The sequence below is a fragment of the Hakea prostrata genome, chromosome 4, assembly GCF_041222555.1.
Source record: "Hakea prostrata isolate BN-2017 chromosome 4, UWA_Hpros_2, whole genome shotgun sequence".
Classification (NCBI taxonomy): domain Eukaryota; kingdom Viridiplantae; phylum Streptophyta; class Magnoliopsida; order Proteales; family Proteaceae; genus Hakea; species Hakea prostrata.
Window position 1 is genome coordinate 26983844 of NC_142603.1, and position 12813 is coordinate 26996656.

The following is a 12813-nucleotide window of genomic DNA, read 5'->3' on the forward strand; positions in this document are numbered from 1 at the left end:
TCTTTCATGACATACCCTTCAAGTTTGTTCATGTAAGTTGTATAATTAATATACTCTTTGTCAATATCATTCACTTTATCGGAATCCACAAAATTTAAAACCCATATGAATCACTTGATATGAAACAAAAACTTAAAGACATGTCCTTTTTTATTATTATATTTTTTTTTTTTTTTATTTGCAAGACCAGGAGTCAATGACACCAAATTCATTAGACTAATCAAAAACACGTTAGTCTTCTAAAGAACAAATTCAGACTCTTTCATCCAAGTTTTGTTTTCTCTTTCTTGCATTGATTTTAGGCCCAGTGAAGGTCTTCAATTTGGTCAGGTTAATTTGGACACATTAAAAAACTTTAATTCAAATTGTGTCTTTCTTTTACATGTAATAAACTTAGACCCATTAAAAGTGTCTACAGATTGACCATATCAATTATAATCCTAAACACAATTAATCAAGAAGTCAAATAAATAACAAACCTGAAGATAAGTATACCGTGCAATTCCTTTTAACCAATGAATTGTAACCAATTTGTTTTCTACTCAGTTTACTGTAATTAATTTACAGTAACCAGCGCATTGTTAAAAGAAAATAGAATAATAACAACATGCTGTAAAAAATCAAATAAAAAAGTGTAATCCAATTGCACCCTCAAAACAGGTTTGAGGAATAAAGTAATCATGAAAACGTCTAGATCAAAATATTCAAAACGTTGAACCAAATTCCATTCCCTTCTGGATTTAGGATATTCATACACTGTTTCGAACAAGGGATCGTTTGATTATCTATGGCTTTCAACCAACTATAGTCCTCCGCTCTACAAACTGAGCTAAGGTTGGTTCCCTCAATAAGAAAGAGTCAACATTAAACGACAAAAAAAATCTCAAAAACAACGAAACAAACCATGTTAATCAATCATCGATCAATTTTATCCTTCTAATTAATTCAAATACAAAGAAGGAAGCAATCAACATGATCAAATCATTCCTCAAAACTAAACGAATATGATTAATGACTATTAAATAAGAGAGTGGAAATAACTTACCCGCATAAAAGGATTACTCACAAATCAATTGAGTCACAAATTAAATCGCAGACAGCTTGTTGCGAGCAGCTTTCAATCACCAATGAATGAAATCCACAAAGAAATCCGTAATACTTTAAGATTGTTAGGGTTTAAGCACAAGGTTGCTTAAAGCATTACACCCTGAGTATCTAGTTTGGAATACCTAGACCATTGCATCTAGCTAGTATGTATAGAATAACACTAGGTTCTACGGTTAATTGGATTCTCCAACGAAGGCCCATTACACCGTTGGATCATAACTAATCCGATGGCCTATATTAGGACCTACGTTTGGTATAACTCAAATACCTCAACAATATTTGAGTATGACTCAGATACCTCAACACCTTCATCATCTCATTAGTCTTCCATTGTTAATAGTAGTTGGTACCCTGATTTGGGTGCAACAAATCACATGGCAATGGATCCAGAGCAATTGCAGAATTCACAAATTTACATGGGTAATGACAAAGTCCAAGTTGGCAATGGGGATGGGTTACCAATCACATACGCTAGTAATATTTGTTTCCCTACTTCTAAATGGAATTTGCTTCTTTCCATTGTGCTACAGGTTCTTCCATTACCAAATATTTATCATCAGATTCTCAAATTACCAAGGATAATAGTGCACTCTTTGAATTCATCCTTATATTTCTTATTTGAAAAATCACATCATTGGGATTTGTATTATCTAGGGCAAGGGTAAAAATGGATTACATTAGTTTGATTTGTTGTCTAAGTTTCCTTATTTTGAGTTTACACATGCATTACTTGGAGAACGCCTATCCTTGGATCACTGGCATTCTCGACTAGGACACCCTACTTTTAAAATTGTTCAGGGATTAGTTGATGAGTTTAAATTGCTTGCTCTTTGATGCGTCCAAAATCTGCTCAGCCCTTAGATCTCCTTGGAATGACCTGCAAAACTAAAGCGTCAGATGTGGCCCGACCGCTGGGGTCGGGAGTCCACCTCCGAAGGCTAAGTCAGTTGATGAACTTAATCACAAATGGCTCTGCTACACACAGAGCTAAGGAATGAATAACTGGAATATGATCTAGATCGTAAGCATATGAGTGTTTACGTCCAAAGGTGTGTGTATGGATCTGGTGTCCCCCCTTACCTTCTAGGTAAGTGAGGTTTATATAGAGTGTACCTTCGAATCTTCTTCGTTGGATGCATTTGAGCCTTCTTCGGATAGTCGTTGGATTCTAATAGTTAGATCCGTTGAGCGATAGACTTCTACTAGTTTGGACTAGTAGAGGACTCTTGAGATAACCTCACGGTTATCCAATGATTATCCCTTCAATAGCGATAAGTGTCACACCCCACCCGCCGGTCTCGGTTACCCGCCCGACAACCCATGGGAGTGATCCGCCATAGGATCCACGGTTTAGTCTATCAACAATATTAAATACAAATAAAGATAATCAAGAGCAACAAATGTTCAATAAATGAATTAAATGAATTATAGGAGTCCAAATACTTCAATAACAATAATAAAGGAAAGAAATAATGAATAAAAATGAATAAGGGTTCAGCGGAAGTAAACAAAAGAGTTATATCAATTTCTTCCCAGTTTCTTTTTCTAAGTTTAAAAAGTGTTTTTCATGAATCTCAAGGTAGGGTGTCCTCCAGTTCTTCTCTATTCGCTGAGCGAACTTTCTGACCACCTTCCGTCTCTGACCATCAATAGGTGCGATAAGCGCACTCCATGCAGCAGCAGGAGCTCCCGCACATGCTATTTCCATCTCCCACTGACGGTGCCACATCTTCTTCATACGGGATGGTTCCTTCATAGGAAACTAGTCCATCTTCCTGTATAATTCCTTCTTCTGTGCAGGCTAATAAACATATACAAAATAAAGACGTGAGTTCTAGAGAACTCAGTAAGAAACAATCACAAATCCCATCAATTATCCAACAATGCCAAAATGTACAAATAATAAGAATGAATGCAAAATATGAATGATACTATGATTTCCAACTATGCAGGTCTCTAATAGTTGACATGCTTTAAGTTATACACCAGCCCTCCTCTGGGTAAGTCTCATCACTCTGATCCGGCAAGGATTGGCTACCTCTGTAGGGATCCTGGGAAAAAGGGAAAGTCCACACCTGGCTCTCGTTTCCATGGCTGGGGTTAAGTCAACACTCTCTCACCACAACCATTGGTAATGAGTACTGGCGCATGTCGGGGTTTCTAATCCAATGCAAGGTCATACTGGTTACATGTCTACATGAAGTCCAGATACATTCCCTATGGCACCAACCAACTCGGTTCAGTATCCTTCGCAACCTAGGAGAGAGAATCCTCACGGACTGGCTACCGCTGTTGGACTCCACTCCTTAACCCTATGGTCATCCACATATTATTGGGGCGGATGCTCTCATGATTCCTCATGACACCCGGTCCGATCCTTGGACATCCATGAGCCCAACCCTAACATATGCAACCCTACCATTTACATGACTAACAGTGGACCAATGTCACCTCACTGTCATCACGGGTCACTCGGTTTCAATCCCCCTACCGAAAGGGTAGTAGCATGTGGGGTACCTAGCTAGCCTTGCAATTCTAGACTCTACCTAATAATGCCATCAAATAGTAAAGACAATGTTGGAGACATCAGCAGGCATGTGTCCCATTCCCACACCTTCTGATATCCTAGCTAAGATATCCCAAAAATAGATATACCTCATCCATCAGAACCATATACCAACTATCATCAATACATAACATTCATAATCAACACAGTATGTATGTAAGTAAGACAAACAGCAGTAAAATAACATGATTTATATTTAAGACATGAATACAACAACATATATAAAGAAATACAATTTCAAATAGACACTAGGTTAACATATTACAAGTCTATTCAAAAGATAGGATGAATTGTCCTTACCTGCATATAAGTAAAACTGTCCGTAAAATGGAATCCATTAACTATTATAAGACTTTTCTTTCAAATAGTGAATACCTATACACAGGGTTAAAATAATATATAAGTCAATTGAATCAATTTGAATCAGAACCAAAAATCATTTGGTCACTGTTTACCAGCCGGTCGCTTAAGTTGAGCGACCGCTACTAGTAACCGCCCCAAAAACAAAGAGTTTCAATCCGAAACTCAGGCTTCTGATTACTCGTTTTCAATCCGGATTTCGAGTAATCATGACCTAAGTCTCAAATCTAATACTCCCTAAGCCAAAGGGTGAAGGAAATCCTAGTAATTACCATCATTGGGTTACCCAAAACTCTCCCCTTGACTGGATTATCCTTCTCACGAAAACAGGGTTTCGTTTACGGGTAATTCATCTCAAGTAGATTGGAAAGAGAGTCACAATGATCAAAGGGGGTAACCGCCATGACGAGGGGATGGGTTAGCACTAAATTAACAGACAAAGAGAGTAAAGAACAAAGGATAAATTCATTACCTCACGTCAGAAAGCCAGAAAAAGGGAAGGACTGATCTCCAAGTCACTACCAGCACTCCATATCCACTTTCGGAACTTCCCCGCAGCCGTCTAACCTCCAAATTTAGCAACCACGAATAAAATATTCGTTACTTAGACGAGGGTTGCCTTTTATAGAAGTCAGGGGGCAAAATAGGGCAAAATCCCCGAAAACAGACCGGGCGGTCGCTCCAGGTGGTCGCTTGGTTTAATCGACCGCCACTAGCAACCGCCCCCATGTAATTTGCCATACAAGGGTGCTTTTGCTAGGGGGTTGATACCCAAGGCCAACCTAGCCCTAAAGAAGAGATGGGGGAGATCTTACCTTCATTCCGGACGTCTCCGAACAACACATGACTTCCAAAAGTCAAACCAACAAGCAAGGCAGGCTCTTCAGACAAAAGATCCAGATCCAAGGGTTCAGGGAATGGATCTTGGACTTCTATCCGGACACACCACAAGTTTACCCGACTAGACCTTCGGGTTCTCGGACCTGCAATACGGATCTCGGGTTAGAAATATGGGGGTTGTTACAATAAGTGCAGCCGCCAAGTTGTGTCTGCCATCATTAGGGTAATTAACCTAATCCATAAGTCGGATTAGGGTGTGCCTGTGGCTGATTTAGTTTTCTTCCTCAGCAAGCTACCTCCTGGACCCGGCTCGCTCGGAAGCGAGTCGATTCCCTTCGTCTCGACCGGGATCGAGGGTCAAACCAAGTATGAACCAGGTTCGATCATATTTCCTCCATATCACTCTTAATTTTCAAAATATTCTAGTTTGTAATGTCTGTCAACAAGGAATGAGCCATACGTAACCCTTTCATTCTACTACTTCTATTTTAAACGGATTTTTGGACTTGATTAATTCGGATGTGTGGGTTCATCTCAAAAGTTTAGGTTGATAGGTACCATTACTTTATTATATATCTTGATGATTTTAATGAATTTATATGGTTTTATCCATTAAACCTGAAATATGAAACAAACTTGGAGTTTTTCAAACACTCAAAACTCTTGGTTGGGAATTTGTGGTCAACATATTTAAACACTTTCACAGTGATCGGAGTGGTGAATATCATTATGTTCTAAAAGTTTTGGATGATTATGATAGTGAATATCATCTTTCCTATTCCCACACTAATGAATAAAATAGGGATATAGAGCACATCATCGTCACATTGGTGTATCAAGGTTGTCCTTGTTATCATATACTGATACTTCTAAAAATTATCTGTCTCATGCCTTTGAGACTACTACATTTTTTATTAATCAACTACCTACTAGAATTTCGGATAATGTTTATCGATCATGTCTTTACGTTTCATGGAATGCAACCTAATTATGATAATCTTCACATCTTTATTTTTGCTTGTTATCCCATACTAAGACCCTATAATAAACACAAGTTGGACTTTCAATCTAGCATGTGTATTTGTATTGTACACATTGAACATTAAGTGTTTGGATTAAAATGCTAGTAAATTCTGAGTGGTGGTTTCCTTTTCATGATGTATTTCCAGTCTACACTGAAACCCTAATTCTAGTGCATGCTTACCATCTCTTCTTGGGCTCCACCAATCCTCTCTCAAAACCCTAGAACCCTTCCATCAATTCTTAGGCAGCAACAGTCTTCCCTCTAACCCTAGCTATTCCTCTGCCACAAATCCCACCTTGGCCAAAAACCCCCTCGAACCTCAATTCCCTCCCCTTGGCCAAATCCTCTTCTAACTCTACTTCCCCCATCTTGGTTGTATCCCTTTCCAGCTATCTTGACGGGGTCCCAGTCCAACCATACTATCCCCACCTTGGCCAAATTCCCCTCTAAGCCTAATAATACCACCTTCACCAATTCTACTCCTAACCCTAATGGCCTCACCAAGGTTTCCTCTTCTCCATGAAATTCCTCTAATCATTTAGTAGTTGATTTACTAGTTGACCCTATTCCTACAAACACTCATCCTATAATCACCCAAAATAGCATTTGGTGGTTGATTTACCAATTGACCCTATGCCCTACTTTACCACCTCTTCTCCTAATTTCACTCATTGAACCCCCCCCCCAAAAAAAAAAAATCACAGTATTGTCCAGAAATACCGTCACTGGAGAATGGCTATGGATGAGGAGTACGTGGCCCTAATGAAGAATGGCACCTAGTCTCTTGTTTTTGTAATTAAGTGGGCCTTTTGAATTAAAAGGAAGGCTAAGTTGGCACCATTAAGAGATAGAAAGCCTGTCTAGTGGTCAACCAACAATAATGGTTGGATTACAATGAAACTTCCAGTCTTGTCATGAAACCAACTACCATTAGACTTGTTTTTTCTATTGCACTCTCAATATCTATCATAGCCTATTCGCAAACTAGACATTCAAAATGCTTTCTTACATGGTATTCTTCGGGAAATAATTTTTTGGAGCTTTTTACATGGCACCCACTATTTTTTGGGTGAATTTCACTCCCCACCCAACAATATTGAACCCGCCCGACAACCCATCAATGTGATCTACCGCCACAAGATCCCCAGTTATAGTATCAATAATAATAAGTACACACAATGCCATAATCAAGAGCAAAAGAACAATTCAATAATTAATTAAGGAATTAATGGTTCCAAAATCCAAGAAAATAACACTGAATTATATCAAGAAAAAATGTTTCAAAGGAATGTAACAACGAAATCAAAAGAAATCATCAAAAGTTACGTCTTGCTAATGTCTTTCTCCAATTTAGCGTACTCTTCCTTTAATTTCTCAATCAATGGAGTCATAAGTCCCTCCTTCATAGACTTGTCCAGGTGGCAGATAACCCGGGCTCTCTTCCCATCAATAGGTATCATAAGAGCATTCCATGCACCCGCAGGAAATTTCGTGTTGATCAAGACTAGGTCTCATTGACATCTCCAATACCTCTTTAGAGGAGTGCTCCCACACATAAGGGATTTCTCATGTTTCTGTATAGGCATCTGAAGAAAACAAAGATAATCCACAAGGATGAGTTCTAATGAACTCAGGAAGGCTACAGTTCCTTATATATACCACAATCACATAGTGAGCAGCAGATGAAATAATGAAATGTTAAGTTATAGATGCATCTAATAATATAACTATGAGAGTCTCTACCCAAGCAGACATGCTCTAACATAAAACACCAACCTTCTTTTGGGTAGGTCTCGTCACTTTGATCCCTCACAAACTGACTACCTCTAAGGGGTACGGTCCTCATCAACAACCATAGTTGGGGTATAGATCCTCACTCTCTAACCACAACCATTGGTCTGAGTACTAGCATATGTTGGGGATTCTAATCCTAATGCAAAGTCCTATCGTAACATACTACATGTGGTCCAGTTACCTTTCCTAATGCCTAATGCATTATTGGTCTAGTATCCTTCTCCACCTAAGAATGTAATTCTCATGAACTAATTATCTCTGTTGGATCCTATTCCTTAACCCAATTGTCATCCACATATTGTTGGGGCGGAAGCTCTCATGTCCCCTCACGACACCAAATCCTTCTTTTGGACGCCCATAAGCCCAAACCCTACCATTATATGTTAAACAATGGACCACTGAGTCTCTTCACAAACTGATACCTCTTTTGGATGACACAAAGTCACGTCACTGTCTTCACGGGTCATTTGGCTTCAATACCCCTGCCGAAAGGGTAGTAGCATGTATGGGTACCTAAACATACAATCTAGACCTCCTAGTCATGTAGGACAGGAACCATAATAGTGCTAAGGGCATCAGAGGATAGTGTCTCATACCACAGCCCCTGATATCTCATGTCACACCCCACCCAGCTGGATCCGGTCATACTCGAATACCTGTGGGGGTGATACACCGCAAGACCTAGGTTTACTAACAATTCCATACAACACATGATATAGCATAATTAAAAGGACAAGAATAAATCATGTTCAAGTATAAAATTATCAAATCTGAATTATCAAAAGGTTACAATTATCCATCATCTAAAGTTAATCAAAATGAACATCAGAGTTTGAAGGAAGCATAGTTTGTTGCAGTGGAATTTAAACTAAATTGATTCCCTAATGGAATCCAACCTCATAAGAACAGTACTTGCACGGGCATGAAGCTCCATGCGAATCTACATCCTCTTCAGTTGCTCCTTCAAGAAAGTTTGTCGGCGACGAATCCTCCATTTGGAAGGAGTCCTCATAACCTGCAGAATATTCTAATAGAAACAGACATATAAAAATGAATGAGTTCAACAGAACTTAGTGAGGTCAACTCAACATCATATCATGCATTCGTTCACAAGATTCCACATCATGTCATGCATTCATTCACAAAATTCCACACCGCACATATAGCATGAATATCGATAATGTAATTAATGATAATGATATGATATATGAATGATCATGATATTATGCTCCTTACTCTATCATGAAGTCTCTATGGTAGACACGCATTAAGTTTATACACCAATCTCCTTTGGGTGGTCTTAGTCACTCTCCCTTAACAAGAGACATCTATTGGGTTCTTCGTAGTTGTTGGGTAAAATTCTGTCAAGCCATGGTTGGGGTGTAGGTCACAACTCTCTCACTTCACTATTTGGTATGAGATTTGGCACGTGTCAAGGATAATCCTAATCCAGTGCAAAGTCATATGGTCTCGTACTATATATGGTCTGGATATCTCCCATCATGCCTAGTGCCCTTTTGGTTCGATACCTTAATGGAATCCTCAACGGGAGGCATCTGTTGGATCACATTCCTTAACCCAGTGGTCATCCACATATAATGGACAGGATGCTCTCCATGACCTCTCACGGATCATTTCATCGGTCTTGAGCGCCTAGGAGCCCTTATCTATTATATGCAACCCTACCTCTCTCTGATGATCATGGGCCTGCTTGACACTCAGGACCCAGCCACTAACATCATGGGTTAACCAGCTTCAATACCCCTGCCAAAAGAGTAGTAGTATTCATGAGGTTACCTAGCCAAACACTTCTAAACACTTAGTATTCATGTACTTAGGTCTAGATGCATACTGATGTAAGTTCACTAGGGGAATGGGAAAACCCACAACCCTAGTTTAAAACGTAAAATAAAAAGAGTAATTTAATTCAATATCATCCATATATCTTCATATCAATAATTTAGGATTTGAAAATAAAAGAAAAACTCACTCCATTCAATGAAAGAATGCAAAGAAAAACTCTAATTTTGATAAGTAGGTTGCTTACCTTGATGGGTAAGTCTTATGTATTTATAAATAAACATGGCTGTTGTACAAGATTCGTTTACAATATTCAAATTTGAATTCAAATTTAAAAACTTGAATCCAAAAATTGAATTCAAAAATCAAATTCAAACCATAACAAATCTGTTATGGTCTTTCATCCCCTTTCAAACTCTGCATTGGCAGGTGCAAGAGTTTGTCTCTATTGAAGAAAGCTTGTGATGTTAAGCCCTCATTAAACACATCTGCAATTTGATCATCTAACCGAACAAAGTGCACTTTTATGGTGTTGTTCTGAACCAAGTCTCGGACAAAATGATAGTCCACTTCTATATGTTTTGTGCGAGCATGTAGCACTGGATTTGCATCCATTTGTGTTGCAAACACATTATCACAATAAATTTCCATTCCTCTTGGAAGTCGTACTTGCAAATCACGTAGAACATAAGAAAACATAGTAACTCAGATGTTGTGACGGCAAGGGATTTGTATTCAGCTTCTATACTTTATCTAGATACTGTAGGTTGTTTCTTGGAAGACCATGATAATAAATTATCCCCAAGAAAAGTGTAAAACCCACTAGTTGATCGGCCTGTGTCTGAACATCCTGCCCAATCTACATCAGTGTAAGTAGCTATGAAAGAAATTTGGGTTGGTTTTAAGAGAACACCAGCACAAATAGTATGCTTGACATAACGTAAAATACTTTTTGCTACTTGCAGATGATCTTCTGTGGGAGATTGCATGAACTGACACACTTGATTGACTGCATAGGAAATATCTGATCTAGTGATCGTCAGATATTGTAAGGCTCCTACTAATTGTCTGTATGGTGTTGGATCAGGTAGGGGATAACCTATTGTTGATGATAGCTTTGTTCCAACTGCAATTGGGGTTGTGCATGGCTTTGAAATCTCCATTCCTATGGACTTTAATAAATCGATGGAGTATTTACTTTGAGTGAGTAAAGACCACCTGAACTTCGATTAGCCTCAATTCCTAAGAAGTAATGCAAGTGTCCCAAATCTGTCATAGCAAATTCTTTGCTCAGGTTTTGAATAACCTCTTGAATTGCAGATTCATTGGCTCCTGTCAATATTATATCATCTACATATAACAGCAATACTATCATTGTACCTTGGGATTTGCATGTAAACAAGGAAGAATCTGCCACGCTTTGCTTGAAACCTTTTCCTTGTAGGTATGCTTTGAATCTGTGAAACCAAGTTCGTAGAGCTTGCTTGAGACCATAAATTGCTTTTTGTAGATGACAAACATGTGTTGGTTTAGATGTGGAAACAAACCCCTGTGGTTGTTCTATGTAAACATCTTCTACTAAGTTGCCATTCAAGAAGGCATTTTTCACATCAAGTTGATGTACTGGCCATGACTTTGAGAGTGCAACAGTTAATACTGTCCAAATGGTGACTGGGTTTACAACTAGACTAAATGTTTCGTGAAAGTTCACTCCTGGCTGCTGGTTGAACCCCTTGGCAACTAATCGTGCCTTGTATCTCTCATTGGAACCATCATTTTTTGTCTTGATCCTGTACACCCACTTACAGCCTACAATATTCATACCCCTAGAATAAGGCACCAAGTTCCAAGTCTAATTGTCTATCAAGGCTTTGTATTCTTTTTGCATTGCATCAATCCACTTTGGGTGTTTTGAGGTTGATTTGTAGGATTTAGGTTCAGTTGGGATGTTGGAGATGGTGGTACGAAAGGTTTGAGGTATTGGGTGTCTAATAGTGAGTAAAGAGAGAGGGGTTTTTGGTTTGGCGGAATTGGTTTTACTCCTAGTAATCATAGGATGAGTTGGTTGGGGCTATGGTTGGTCTATTGTTGGTGGGGATGATTAACATCTTGGGTTGGATTTGCCATTGATATGGCTGGTGATGATGTTGTAGGGGTTGTTTGTGATGGTCGGTTGTTTGAACTAGGTGAAGAAGAATGTGAAGTGAGTGGAGGCACATTTGGTGGGGTGTGTGGGATGAAAACAGGTAGAGAAATAAGTTCGACAGGTAGTTTGTTTGATGATTGGTGTGATGGGGGACTTGAAAAGGGAAATTCCTTTTCTTCAAAAATAACATGTCTAGATAAATATACATTGCCAGTGTCCTTATCTAAGCATCTATAACCCTTGTGATAGAGACTGTAACCAAGAAAGACACAAGCCTTGGACTTTGGCGATAATTTGTCTTCTCTGTAGGGTGTCAAGTTAGGATAACAAAGGCAGCCAAAAACTCTCAATAAACAATAATATGGTTTTAAGCCAAACAATGCTTCATAAGGAGATTTTCCTTACAATACCGGTGTAGGTAACTGGTTTATTAAATAGACAGCAACAGTATCGGCTTCTAACCAAATATTCTTTGGGCATGTGAGCTTGGAATAGAAGGGATAAACCCATCTCTGTAATGTGTATGTGTTTTCTTTCTGAAATTCCATTTTGTTCTAGAGTATGAGGACATGAAATCTTGGATACAATGCCACATTCATTAAGATAGTTTTTTAAAGCTCCCCTTGTTAACTCTAAGGCTCCATCACTTTGAAAAAATTCAATAGAAGTAGAAAGCAAGTTTTTAGCCATATTTTTAAAATGCTTGAAACAATGAATTGAATCAGATTTAAATCGCAGAGAATAAAACCAAGTAAATCGACTGAAATCATCAACAAAAATAATTTATGAATTGAATCCACTAATTGACAAAGTTTTAGTGGGACCCCACAAATCACAATGAATAAGTTGTAATGATTGAGTAGTTCTACTAACTTAAATAGAAAAGGGTAATTTGTGATGTTTGCCAAATTGGATCCAAGTGTTTCAAAGGAATTAAATAAGACACTATTTCAAAAATGAGTAAGTACTGCAGAAGAATGATGACCAAACCGACGAAGCCAAATATCAGAAGGAGCTTTATTTCCATAAAGAGCCAAAGGAGGCACAGCATGCCCGAGAAAGAATACAATTTATCTTTTGAATGGACCCTTCAGTAGAGTGATGACTGACTCCAAATCTTTAACACAAAAACCCCATGAAAAAAATTCAACAGATCAATTATTATCAGATGTAAGT